The following is a 14,394-nucleotide window of genomic DNA, read 5'->3' on the forward strand; positions in this document are numbered from 1 at the left end:
CAAAAAAGGCCAATCTACTAACAGCCACACTCAGCTTTGTGAAACTCAGCACATTTCAGAATCTATTTAAAGCAGCCAACAATCACACCATTAACAGTGAAAGTAAGAGCTTTTTATTGGTATCTGATTTCCAGAAAAATAAGCAATTTTCACTCTAAGAATTTAATCTATGTGTGAAAAGCTAAGTCTTAAGTAATGTTTGACTATGTCATCAGAATTCTATTATAGGGTAAGAATATAAAGTTTGTAGCTTCAAAAAAAAAAAAAAAACCACCGCATTAAGAGAGGCATCATTATACTATTTTGCTCAGCCTAATTTATTTTTATTTTGAAAATAAAGTCGACATGAATAAGGTTTCTTCATCCATTACAGATTAATATTCTTTCAGCTTAAGAGTTAAAATGCACCCCTGAAGAATAATATGAAACCTATGAAAGCCATATCAAAATGCTATTGATACTTAAACTTCAATGCTTTAGTTTAACATTTCTATAGTGAAATCAAACTACTTGTTCTGTAATACAACTATATTTACTTATTCAGACCATAGTCTTGTCTACTGAATTTTACTTCTTATCGTCTTAAAATCCATGTGGAAGTAATGGCAAAATGAATCCTCTCTGATCTCAAAAAGCATTAATGCTTCTAAAATTTCTTATTTCCAATAGAGATGACTAATATTTAATAAAGAGTAACTGCTTTAAGACACAAATGAACATACTCATGAACCCAATTAATCTTTGGCAGTTAGTTCAAATTAGCATATACTATCTTTGTGACCATGACCAGCAAGCAGTATCAGAGGTAGCACATGGAGATACCAAATCCAAGTAGGTATTTATCTTTTTAACCTTTCTTGCAACCACATACCACTCTCCTGTCCTTCACTATCCCCGTTAAATTGAGGTACAATATTGAGCAAATGTTCACTGCCCAGTAGCTTTATCACCCAGCTACAACTAATGCAACTCAATGCTACCTTTCAACTAAAACTGAATGGCAATCAGGGAACAGCTCACGTTCTATGACAGCACACCATGATTTGCTGTTGAAGTAACCATCACAGTTATTTTTAACACTATTTTAACCAAAATTATATTTGTAGTGATAATTCAAGTTGATTAGAACCAAAACCCCAACAGTGTGAAGTACTGAAGCTTATTAAGCTGGACATGTTAATCTGAAGGGTGTCAGAGGTATGGCTATGAAGTAATAGGGGTTTTGCTTTACCAATACTGGTAAAAAAAGGATTATGAAAATTATATAAGCTTGAACAGCAAACAAGTAGAAGATTCACTTAAAAATTAGTTACAATTATTTCCCAGCAGAGTTCACATACATTCATTCAGAATGTTTCATACATACATTTTTAAACTTACAATAGAAACTTACGAATACATTTCAATGATCATAAAATAATCCTGACACTTTTTTCTTTTAACATTCATAATACTGATACTTCCATTAAAATACAAAATGTTAAAAACTCTGTGTTTTACTAACCAAGTTCATTACCTACAAGCTAAATTATTGCTTATTGCATCAATATCCTGTAAGTTACTAAAACCATACTGTGAAAACATGTAACTTGATATAAAGACTATATATATAGCTTTCTAATGTCCAAATTATACTGAGACAACTCAAAGAAGAATATGAGGCACAACACAAAACCCAAAGAATTCTTACACTGAATTTCAGGTAAGTATGAGTAAAGACCACAGAATTAACAGATATCTACTGTACAATGCTATGGAACAACTTCTGAGAAGTTGTAGAAGGAGAGACAAGATGCATACTATCCTAAATCAGTGGTGTGTTTTCACTTCACACTCACAGGAAGTGTAAGTGTAGAAGGGACACAGCAGCTCATCTGGTCCCACCTCTCTTCCCAAGTGGAGTCATCCTAGAGCACATTGCTCAGAACTGTATCCAGGCTCTGGAATATCTCCAATGAGGGAGACTCCACAGCCTCTCTGTGAAATCTGTCCCAGTGTGTGATCATCTGCACAGTAAAGGAGATCTTCCCCATATTGTGGTGGAACTTCCTGTACATCAGTTTCTGCCCATTCCTCTTTTCCTATTGCTCAGCACCATGGAGAAGAGTTTGGCTCTATTCCCTTGACACCCTCCCTTCAGTTACTTACAGACATTGATGTGATTCTGGTCTTCTCCAGACTAAACAGGCCCTACTCCCTCAACCTTTCCTCCATGGTATTTCGTGCACTCATGATACTTCAGAACAGCTTGCTAATATTTCCAAAAGCATACATCTAACACCTGTGTGAATAATTCTGTTTATTTTTACTAAGCTGCTTAAAAGACAATACAAAAGTTAACTATTAAAAACCAATTCAACTTGCTTTACTTGTGCAGAAAGAAGGAATTTTTAGACTTTAGCCAAGATAAAGTGAGCCAAATCAAAATTTTCTTTCTCAATCATGACAGGATTGAGAAAGATTTATTATTAAGCTGTTTAGTTTTAAATACATTGACAGAGAGCTGTAACTGCCTTACTATAGAGGCTATCTAGATAGAAGAGGTTCTAAAAATAACCTAAAAGTATTTATGAGAAGTAAATTCTTACACTGAGTTTTAGACAAAAAACATATCTATTTGTGTATTAAGCATACTCAAAATAATGCAAATTTAAAATGCAGGTGTTTGTTAGGGTCAACAGCTACTAGTTTAGCATTAATACAAACCAAAACAGTATCACAAACTCATTGCATACAGTGGCATCGCACACTGCTGACAGTATTTGTCGTACGTTCCAAAAAACTTGTATTTGTGTATTTGTGATGTCAGTTACACGGATAATATTTTCTGCAACAGATGTCTGGATACCAACACTTGACATACCTGAGCATGGGCTTAATTGCATGGGGGATGTGCATAAACAAGGCAGGCTGTAATACATGTTTTAGGCTCAGCAGAGTTACTTTTGTATTTCTTAGAAATAAAAAAATAATAATTCAGTAACTACATCACCATATGGCTGTCCACAATCTTTTTTCTCCTTTATGTTACCAAGTACATATACACCTCTAACCAAATATTGTACTTTTTTGACACTTAAAGCATGTAAGGAGAGCAAGTACTTGCAAGGCCTTTGTCAATGGGCATAACTACGCTATAAATAGTCTTCACTCTAACTAAAGGGAAAAAAACATATCAAGGAAGTTGAAGCTGAAGCATAACAATGGTCTCATGATGTCCACTTCAATATTTCTTGAGTGCTCAGGATTGGATGAACCCATCTGGCATACAAGCTTTTATAAAGTCAGTTTAAAAATGAAGTATTACAGCACCTGGAGAGGAAAAAGTTCCATTTCTCTGTATTTCAATTAATGACCTAATCTCACTTAACTCTAGATGTAGCCTTAACTTACGAAAATGTTAGCAGTACTTCTGAAGCAAAGTTTGCAAACCTGTGCTTCTCCACCTGTACATAGAACTATTTCCTCTAGTTCAACTAGTAGCTGGTAGAAGCAAATACCTGAAATCAGATTCTGCAGAACTATGTTTAATTTTTTCAGAAGGTTAGAAATTTCTGTGACAGCCTTACCAAAAGGCTTGTCTTACAGCTCTACAGGTCAGCACTATTATATTGTTTAGAGCTCTGGGGGGAACATGCAAGGCAGCAGTGAACAAGTAAGTCAGACAGTTTAGTACACCTGCATCTTCATTTCTCTGTACTTACTCAATGAAGTCTGATGTTTACAGAATTTGGGACTATTCTGATTTATATCCACTCAATTCTGAAGCTGTGAATGGCCACGAAGGCTAAAATTACTACAGAATCTGAGGCTGTGGTCACAGACACCTGTACACACCCACCCTTCATCACCAGAGGTCAGAGGGCACATAACAGAAGAAACAAAGCCTCCTAACACAGTTTCGAGGTTAATGACTCGTTCAATAGTGGAGTTTTAAACTAAGGTTTTTGCAGGTCAAGGCCTTTAAATGTCTTTTCATAGGAGACAACGGCTCAGCTCTTCCTAAGACGCAGCCTTCACATTCCACATATTCCAGGAGTATTCTAGATATGGAGTACCTGAATGCTTTCAGACTTATTTTGAAGGACCAAACCAGTCAATGTCAAATTACATCGCGGTACCGCAAAATAAATTAGGGAAAAAAAAATAAAAAAGGAAAGCAAAGCTGCTGCACAGGCTTCGAATTACACGCACTGGACCGGGCGGGGCAGCGCCCCGAGGGCTCATCCCGGTCCGGGCACTCACCTGTTCGCCTTCCTCTGCCCCCTCCAGAGCCGTCGCAGCTCCTCCGACGCCTCCACCGGGCCGCCGAGCTACGCCCCGACTCCGGGGCGGTGAGGGGCGCCGGGCAGCCGCGCATACGTATGGAGCAGCCCCGCGCCCTGTTCACCGGCTCCCTGCCCCGGCTGCCCGGTTCCTCATACCCGCCGCAGAGCTCCGGGGTACCCCCGGCCGCCTCCTCCCCAGCTCCTGCAGCTGTCCCTGCCCAGCAGCCGCCTCCGCTCAGCCACGGCACCGGGGCCGCTTTACCCCCGTCCCTCACTCGCCGCCCCCGGCCGGTGCCCCCGAGGCCGCCATCTTGTCCGGGAGGGGAGAGGGGCGCGCGCAGGCGCGGCCGCGGCGATCCCGGGCCCGCAGCGGCGTCCGCGCGCACGCGCGGGGGCGCGCCCCGCCCCGCCCCGTGAGCGCGCACCTGCCGGGTGCGCCCCGGGGGCGCGCTGGGGCTCGTCTGGCACCCGGGACCGGCCACTCGGAGTCGGTCACTCTGGGTCAGTCACCTGCCGAGGATCAGTCATCCAGGGTCAGTCACCCGCCGAGGATCAGTCATCCGGGGTCAGTCACCCCTAGAGGGTCAGTCAGCCGGAGTTCATCCCCCTCACAGGGCCCGTCACCCCGAGCAGAGTCCCTCACTCAGGATCGATCACCGGGGTCCGTCACCTACAGAGCGTCGGTCACCCGGGGTCGGTCACCCGTGGAGGGCCTGTCAGTCACCCGGGGCCGGTCACTCAGGGTCAGTCTCCCGCGGCTGCGGCTGCCCTGCCCTGGCAGAGGAGGTGGGCGGCGCGGCACGGTCCGAGTGGCGGGCAGTAAGAGCCCGAGGCTGCCGGGGTCGAAACAAACAAAGGTCCCTGCTGAGAGGTGGGTGCGACCAGCCCTCGGGTGTGGGAGGGAGGAGATGCCGGCGGAAAGCTCAGAGTGCCCACGGGCACTGTGGAAGCTGAAGGAAAGCAGGGGATGGCCCCTCGTGATGTGTTTCTTGAGACCCTCACGCAGCAGGCAGTAGGGCAATTTGCCTTTTAAAGATCACAGAATCGCGGGATGCGCAGGGTTGGAAGATACCGCAGCAACTCATTTGGTCTCATTTCCTTGCTGAAGAAGGGTCACCTGAGTGGCAGAGCATTGTGTGCAGACCGTTCTGGAGTATCTCTAGGGAGGGAGACTCCATAACCTCTCTGGGCAGCCTGTCACTGGTAACATGAGGATAAAATCTCCCCTGGCAGCCGCTGTTTGTCCATGTGCTCAGCGAGCTTTGCCACAAGTGTTTCAGCTTCACAATGGACGAGCTCAGTCTCTCCAGTTTCTCTCTCTCAAGCTGGGCTGTCAGGGTCTCGCTTGGCAGTGATGCTTTGGTGGCCTCCTCCCAACCATGAGGATGGGTTCTATGCCACAACCAGTAGTTCCACAGTTTGGCAGCTGAGGTCCCTCATCATTTGTGCCTCAATGTTGCCTAGTTTGGATGACTTTCTTCACTTACAGATGAAATGTTTGCACAGCCTGTATTTCTCTTCCCTATTTAGGCTCATATTTCCTGTGAAGTCACTTCAAGTTGATGTAGATCCCATCCTCAGTGGGAGGCAGATCTGGTGGCGTGAATCCCAAGCATACCCAGATGCAGCCTGGGGCAGACAAGTTTTTGAGCTTCTCTGCTAGCTTTGCAATCCTTGACCGCACCGTTGTACTACCTACCCCAGCTAGGACTTTTGTTTTTAACCCATCTCATGAGTTCTGTAACTACCTTCTTTTTTTTGATGTGTGTAAAGACCTTTTTACTACCAGTTTGAGCATCCTTTTGCAATGTGTTCTTCAAATTCTTTTCTAGTCCTCATTTCCTGCCTTGATGTGACCTGAAGTGTTTATTAGCTTTCTGCTCTCTTTATTTTGGTCTAGACAAGTTCTGCCCCCTCATTATCAAAGGAATTGCCTTGGACAGGGATCATACTAGAGCCTGTCACAAGAGGCTGTCAAACCACAAATATTTGCGAGTGTTAAACACATATTTAGGAAAGCTGGTACATACTGATGAATAGCTATGTCTGTGCATTTTAAGTTTTGATATTATTTTTTCTGCTTAATTTAGCAATGCAATTTTCCTGGGATTCGAATATAATTTTTATTTGCAATTTCTGTCATTACTGTTTAATGATTATCCCTGTTTCAAGTGTCATAAAATTGTGTCCTACAAACCATGATCACGAATATCTAAATACAAGCTAATAAAAAATTGACCAATATTATGAAAACTGGCACAGTTAAATATATGGAAGAAATTCTTTACTGTGAGGGTGGTTTTCCAGAGAAGCTGTGGCTGCCACATCCCTGGAAGTGTTCAAAGCTGCATCCAGACTGGATGGGACTTTGAGCCACCTGGTGTAATGGGAGGTGTCTCATGACAGGGGATTTGGAACTGGATGATCTTTATAAGGTCCCTCCCAAACCATTCTATGATCCTGTGATTCAGCTGTTCCAAATGGTATCTTTTACAGAGTCATATGATGTATCACACTATTAGGGCTTTTTGAAAGATAGTTGTTCTCAGTAATATTTTTGTAAATTCAGTCACCTTTAGTTTCACTAGCATATTGCCTAAAAGTTGAAGGATGAGTGTTGGAACCCTGGTTTCTGAGAATTTTAGATTTTCTCTGCTGACAGGCACTGACCCCCAAGAGAACTCTGCATTTGACCTGACGCCGTGGAGAAGACTTCCAAAATTGAATGATTGAACTGGGATTATGGGTGTGTAGTTTGAATAGAAATGTGTAATATCACATGTTGGAAAACTTAGATTTTAAGGCTTTAGAATCTAGTAATATATATAAGGCAAGATGGAGGTTTTAGGGCATAGGTTAGTTCTTTACCTTCTTCATGGTTTTGGGTGGTATTGTGTAATTGTATAAAAAAGTCTGCATTGTGGGCCATGGGTGGTTGGTTTTTGGGTTAAAAGTAAAAATAATTTAGGTGCTATTTCTTAGGTGGATAGTTTATCCTTAAAAGGCCTTGTAAAGGGAAAGATACAGCTCCATTTTTAGTTTGTTAAGAGTGAAGTGCTATAGAACTCACCGTTTGTGAGACTGCAATATAGGTAAGAACTAATAAACATCTGAGTCCAAATAAGAAATACTATCTCGTGATTTAATCCTCACCTTGGCAAAAAGAAGATAAAACTCCACAGATAAGAATCTTAATAATTTTATATTCTAAGGAATTTGGATTAAATCAAAGAATGTTCAGCTGTGAGACAGTCAGTTCTAAAAAAGACAATTTTAAATGTCTCTGTGGTACACACAATAACCTTCCACTTCATAAAAAGAGAGAAACCTTCAACTTTTCTTGAATCCAATCAAGAAAAGAGAATGTCTTTGAACAGATTTCCTCCTGACTAACATAGTAGGGCTGTATATTGGAGTAACTGTATGCGAACTGCAGCTGGACAAGGAAGAGCTATGGATGTCATTTAACTGGGCTTCTGTAAAACTCTTGGTACAGTCCCCCACAACATTTTTATGTCTAAATTGGAGAGATTTGATCTTGATAGATCAAGGGACTGTAGAATGGAGGAGGAAGTGCCTGGGTGGCTACATCCAAAGAGTTACAGTGAATGGCTCAATGTCCAAGTGGAAACCGGTAATGAGGGGTGTCCCTCAAGGGACTAATCCTATTTTATGGCTTTATCGATGACAGAGACAGTGGGAGTGAGTACACTCTCAGGAAGTGGACAGATGACACCAAGCTGAGTGATGAAGTTGATGTGCTTGAGAGCAGGGATGTCACCTGGGGAGATCTTGACAGGCTTGAGGAGGGGTCCCATGTGAACCTCATGAAGTTGAACAAGACCAAGTGCAACGTCCTGCACCTGGGTTGGGGAAATCCCCACTATTAACACAAGCACGGGAATGAATGAACTGAGAGCAGAGAGGAAGGACTTGGGGGTACTGGTGGATGAAAAATTGGACATGAGCCAGCCATGGACATTGGCAGCCCAGAAAGCCACGTGTGCATCCAAGGCTGCATCCAAAGCCCTGTGGGCAGCAGGGGAGGGAGAGGATTCTGCCCCTCTGCCCGGCTCTGGTGAGACCCCACTCTGGGCTCCCAACACAGGAAGGACAGAGCTGTTGGAGGGAGTCCAGAGAAGGGTCTTGGAGCTGGTCAGAGGGCTGGAGCACCTGTGGTGAAAGGCTGAGGGAGCTGAGGTTGTTCAGCCTGCAGAGACCTTGTCTAAACAACTGTAGGAAAATGAAACAACAGCAGTAGTCATTTACAATTTGCAGTCCCTTGGTTTCTTGAGGTAATAATGTGAACACAGACATTTAAGTATAAGCTGCACCTTTGTGCTGAAGTGCAGCACAGGACTGTTGCCACAGGTGAAAAATAGAGAATGTATCTGCCCCAGCAGTATGAGCCAGCTTACTGGTATGCTGAGAGCACTTCAAGCAGCTGCTGCAGAGTTCTTGCAGCTATAGATCCTCCCTGGCCCCTGTGGCTGAACACCTGCTAGTGGAGAAAGAAACTTCGGCTAATACACCATCTGTCTTCATGAAAAGGGAGAGTAAGTCACTCTCAAGCTAACCTGCCTCTTAATCCCCCTGCCAGGGGATAAAGACATACAAGAGAAGTAGAAAAACAGTAACTAGTTAGGATTCTCAAGGGACCTGGCTGTAACCACTCTAAATTGTGGCATAAGGAAACATATGCCATTAGAAATCATTGGGAATTTGCCCTAGCTATTTGCCCTAGGGGGAAAAAATAGCTGTGTTAAAATCTGTCTCTCTTCTTCTCTGTGTAGGAGTAAAATACTGCTACAACCTAGCTATGACCTTTCCTTTTCCTCACCTTGTGCCTTCTGCTGCTTGAGTACCTATTCCAGAAGTAAACACAGGATTTGTCAGTATGCTGGATGGGGAATTCACTGAATAAAGGTGAATGGTATACTGTGGTAGCATGAAAGTTGTGGATGAGAATGTGTTTCTCAAAATAGTCTTTGAAACAATCTCCTTTCTTGTCTTTTCATCTTGCTGGCTAGTCACTCAACTGGAGATTATTACCACTTATTTAGTTTTTAAGACAATGTTCAGATGATGATCAGATTAATATTCCATTGCACTTAAATGTTTGATACATGTATATAAGTCAATTTCTGTCCTCAATCTGTAAACATAAGAACATACACAAGAATAAGCCAGAACGTACTGAACAGTGTAAAGTGGCAGTAGCTCTAATTCAGTAATTTGACAGTTGAACAAGGTGATTATACTGAAGATTCACTCTGAAAAGTTTTAAGGGGAATTTGCCTACCAAGACAAGTTCTCTAGCTGTTGGCCCATATATTCAAATGTTAGTTGTAAGATGGATGTTTTCAGAGGTGCTTTCATTGGGGTAATTCTATAGCTCACTGTGAAAAACTTTTCGGTAGGACAACATTTTAAATAAAGGCATGAAAAATGTCAATGTTGTTAACTATAATACTAAGTAGAATAATATTCTTCTCACTCTGGAGAATATAATTACTGGAGGAAAGCATTTCTTACAATTGGCAGTTTGCTGTGTGGTGTATTTAAACAACATTTTGGAGGAGCCATTTTGGTAACATTTATCTTTCAGGACAAAGGCCAATCTGGAAAACTCCAAGTAAGTAAAAGAGTAGACATAAAAGTTTAGATACTGGTTTTACACATATTTGCTACAGAGGGACCAACCTTCTCTATTTATGGATTACCAATCACAAAGAAAATTCCCCCTTAAGAAGAATGACTTCCCTTTTTTGTGTTTGGTTTAAGCAATTAATATTTTAATATTAAAAGGTCACTCATTAATGTACTTAGGTTTATGATACACAACAATAAGTTGTTTACTGGAGAAATTTCAATCAAGAGAAAGAAATGAACCCACAACACCTTGTGTCTTGGGTTCCAACATATAACAGAGGAAAAACTAAGAAATTATTTTCAGGAAAACTTGTCTAAACTTGGACATTCTGTAACCCTGGAATCCTAAAGGTATAATTAAAACTGTAAAGCTTGTTATTTTTTTATAATTTTATTTTTGGTGTAGTTAAATATCAATGCATGAGCTAATTAGATCAGAGAACTTGAAGCATGTGGTGGGTAGTCTTGTTCATGTTAAGGTTCACATTTCTAAGAGAAAACAAAGGGAAAAAGAAAAACACTAATGTCAGAGAAGAAATCCCGACTTAGGATCACAGGATCAAAAGCCACATTATTTTTAGTTAATCTTATCCTGTCAATATAAGGGAAAGGGATAGTTGAATGGAATATGTCCAAGTTTCCTGTGCTGGAACTGAAACAGGAAAGAAAATGAGATATGAGGGTCTTGAATATTCATGAAAAATGGCTTTGAGTTTAGTCCAGAGAATGAGTCATTTTGAGTTATGCTCAAGTCCTGACATCAGAAGAGGTCTGAACTTGCACCCTGAATGTTCAGTTTTCTAAAAGAAGGGTGGTTTTTCCACAAAAGACGGATGTCTGCATCTCTACACAATATTGCTTCCCTTGGGAGATAGAAGGATAGAGACATCCTAAAGGTGAAGTTCAGTTGATGTGCTTTGCTTACCCAAGTCTCATAAGCCTGGAAGATTTTTAAATAGTTCTTGCTTTACAACAAGAGATGTCATTAGGCAAAGACACAGAGTAAAAATTTTCTCTTGGATTACTCAAAAGTACTGCCAAGGTTAGAGAAGCTGGTATCTAACAGATGGGCAAGGGAAGCTCTTGAGGAAAGGTTGAGATAAAAGTCAGCTATGGCTATCAAAGGTCAGGACACAAGTGACAGAATCTTCGGAGAAATTAGAATCCAGTCATTGAATCTAAAATATTGCCTGTGATAAATAGAAGAATTACATATGGTAACCCAAGCTACTCTGATAACAGCAGACAGGTAGCCATCTGCATGGTAATGTTCCACCACAGAGTAAACAGTAATGGTAAACACTTCACAGTGAAGACACTAAAACTGAACTTGTAAAATAAAAGTGGATGATTTTTGCTCATGTGGACATTTCCAAAAGTGGAAAAAATACAACTGTGTTAAAATCTTTCTCTCTTCTTCTGTGTATAGGAGTAGCTTACTGCTACAAACAGCAAGAATAGTATGGACTTCATATGAGCTCTAAACCCAACAGAATTAACAATGTTACTGAAAAATTTTTTTATGTATTCTTCCAAAGGAAGCAAATCTCTGTTATCTTCCTCAAATTTTTCTCATGATCAGAAATGACTTCTTTACCAGGGAAGCAACTGTGCCAGCATGTGGGCTTGATAAACTTTTCCCCTCTATTGGTTTTTATGTAGAATAAATGAACTAACACTGCTGATACCTGTACTTGCAATCTTCTTGGAGGAAGAGTTACAAATTTTAGGTGGGGAATGGAGCAGTACATTTCAGTATTCTCCAGATTATGATATTTTATGTGAAAATCTTCATATTTGTTTCAGCATGTTTATGCTACAGTACATACTAAAAGAAACATATCCATATTAAGCCTTAATTTCTATAAAATGTGAGTAAATATGGCAGATAATACAGAATGCTGTTAGGACATGGTTTTGTACACCTGTGTAAGATTCATCTCAGCCATCTGAAGGTGGGTTGAACATATCACATAGGGCAATTATTCTTACTTATTTTAGGCATTCAAGAAAAATTGCCTGCTAGAGTTACCTGATTCTGTCTGCTGATTATAAGTAGAGTTTAGAGGGACCAATTTAGAGTCTTAGTCTACCATTCATGTTCTTAAAAGAAAACATGATAATCTTATTTATCAGTACATTATAAGATATGATACAATCCAGTGAGTTAATGCAACTAATTCACTTTTAGAAACTATGTAAGAATCAAGAAATGTAGTTAATTTTCTCTAAAAGGCATACATTTTGAAATCTGAAATGTTTGCATTTCTGATTGTTACTGTCATTGGTCTTCTCTTAAGTAATATACCCTTTATCTGAAATATTGCTACTCTTTCCATGGGAAAAAACCCAGAGGCCTAATTTATTACATCTAGGTCAGATATAACTCAATTTAAACTAACACATCAATATCAGTGAGATCAAATAGCTACACTCATGACCATCTTTGCATTCTTTCTTTCTGAAAGTCTGCATCATAGTTCACTGATAGCAACAGTATTTGCATTTATTATGTAAAGTTCAAAATAACCATGATTTCTCTGTCCACACAGTATTCTGGGAAAAATCTTTGAAGGCTGCCTAAATGAAAAGCTCATTATTATAACTACATCACTGATGCAGTGGCAAGTTTTGAGTAAAAAGAGTTAGAATCAAGTTGTTTCCTTGAAAGCTTGTTGAAAGCTTGATTTTGTATAGTGTCCTCGCTTCATTCATTTACTGAAGTTCATATAAAAAGTTATATTATTTACAGGGACATTTACTGTGGAGGGGTGTATTAGGAAGCAGAATCTATATAATTAAAATTGATTTGGTTGTTGAGAAATGGTAGGACTTTAGGAAAATTTCAGGGAAAAACTATTTAATTTCAGCTAAAACAACATTTTAATAACAGTTCTTGTGCAGTATAATCCAGCTGAGTTAATAAATTTTCTGAGAAAAAATAAGAGAGTAAGAGTTAGACTTTAGGTATCAGTATTGCTAAATTCATCACTATGGGAAAGACCACACAAAAGGTCACATCTGAAACCACTTAAAAAATTCCTGGCATGTTACTAAAACTACACATGATAATCTTATTTTAGAAGCAAAATAGATATTTTTCTAATAGAAAACCAGTGTATTTCAGCTCAAATTAGGTATCTACTGTCCTGCTTTCATGTGTTTCATGTGTTTGTGGAAGATAAACTACAAGAGTTTTAGTAATGATTCAGAAATAAATACTTCTAAGTAGCTACTCAATTAGTTACTTAAAAGGGAAATCTGTTCTGACATGCCCATAAGTCTAGACCATGAAGTGGCGACAGTGTTTTCACATTCACAGGTGTAGATTTTTTGAGGCACTGGTTGGTCACAAATAGTGCTGATCAGCTTGTAAATTCCAGCTCCAGGACAGCTGACAGAAGCTCTCATGGCAGAAAAAAAGTCACAATTGAAAATCAGTTCTGAAACAGATGAAAACTGCAGTGAGGTGCTGCAGAAGTATTTGAGAGAGATGAATATTTCTTCAGAAATATATCTATCTGAATGCTGTCATTTGCAATCATTTCAGCATCTGTGTGTACAATTTCATGGAGTGGTCGAGCTCTTAGGCAGAATGTGCAGAAAACCTTATAAAACATTATTTGCAAAGAAAAGCACTTAAATATTAAGAAATCTGAAGGTTGCCTGTGCAGCATTAATTAATTTGATTTGTACATTTGTATCATTCCCTCATGCTGTGAATCAGTGCTTTTTTATAAAATCATGATATCTTCTCTGCAGGGACCAAGAATCAGTCGGAGAACAACATCTACTGAAAATATGAGAACGTGGTGTGGTTTAGTTTTGCTTTCTGTGAAGAATGCATTGTTTTGTTTGTTCTGAATGGGTGTACTGTGAGTTTTGTTTGAAGCCACCTAATGTGTTCAGAGAGATAGTAAAGCATTCTCTAGTAATACTTTGTGATCTGAAATGCCCTGTCAGTCATATTTTTCCCAGGACAAACTATCCTAGTTGAGATAGTCAGTCCCAAAATGGAAGGTGTACCAAGCCCTTCATACTTATCTGAGTTCGTCTTTGAGTTTTGCTCTTTGCCTTTTGAGACAGAGGCACTGACACTGTGCCTAATCTTACAAAAACTGGGGTACATTATTTGAAAATTGAAGTAGACTGTATCAGCAGGACCTGTCTAATGCACATGATTTTTACCTCTTTTGAAGAATGCCATTGGATTTGTGTGTAAAGTCATAAAATACCCATACAGATTTTTTCCCAGTCAAGATAATTTATCCACACTACCATTATTTTTATTCTTTTGGATTGTTTCCACCAACTTGTCCTATGAAGAATTCATATTTACTGCTCGTTAATTCCTCTTCTGCATCTCTTCTGGAAAGCTTTTTAAATCAGTGTCATATTGACCATTTTGCAGTTGAACAAAGAGAAGAAAGTTAGAAAAGTCTTTGAAATCTATGGAAGTAATGGAGCCAAATCT

General features: G+C 40.0%; 1 protein-coding gene across 4 annotated transcripts in view; it reads right to left on the reverse strand.

Moving 5' to 3' along the window:
* The window catches only part of APC (APC regulator of WNT signaling pathway), an 88,750-nt gene extending 84,279 nt beyond the window's left edge, over positions 1-4,471 (reverse strand). For 3 of the 4 annotated variants that reach the window (XM_068175612.1, XM_068175611.1, XM_068175609.1), the window contains exon 1: positions 4,246-4,467. The gene's annotated coding sequence lies outside the window, so the exon portion shown is untranslated. Of the gene's footprint in view, positions 1-4,245 lie in introns of all 4 variants that reach the window. The other variant, XM_068175613.1, reaches the window with a different exon arrangement.
* Between the last annotated feature and the right edge of the window lie 9,923 nt (positions 4,472-14,394).

The sequence above is a fragment of the Anomalospiza imberbis genome, chromosome Z (assembly GCF_031753505.1).
Source record: "Anomalospiza imberbis isolate Cuckoo-Finch-1a 21T00152 chromosome Z, ASM3175350v1, whole genome shotgun sequence".
NCBI lineage: Eukaryota > Metazoa > Chordata > Aves > Passeriformes > Viduidae > Anomalospiza > Anomalospiza imberbis.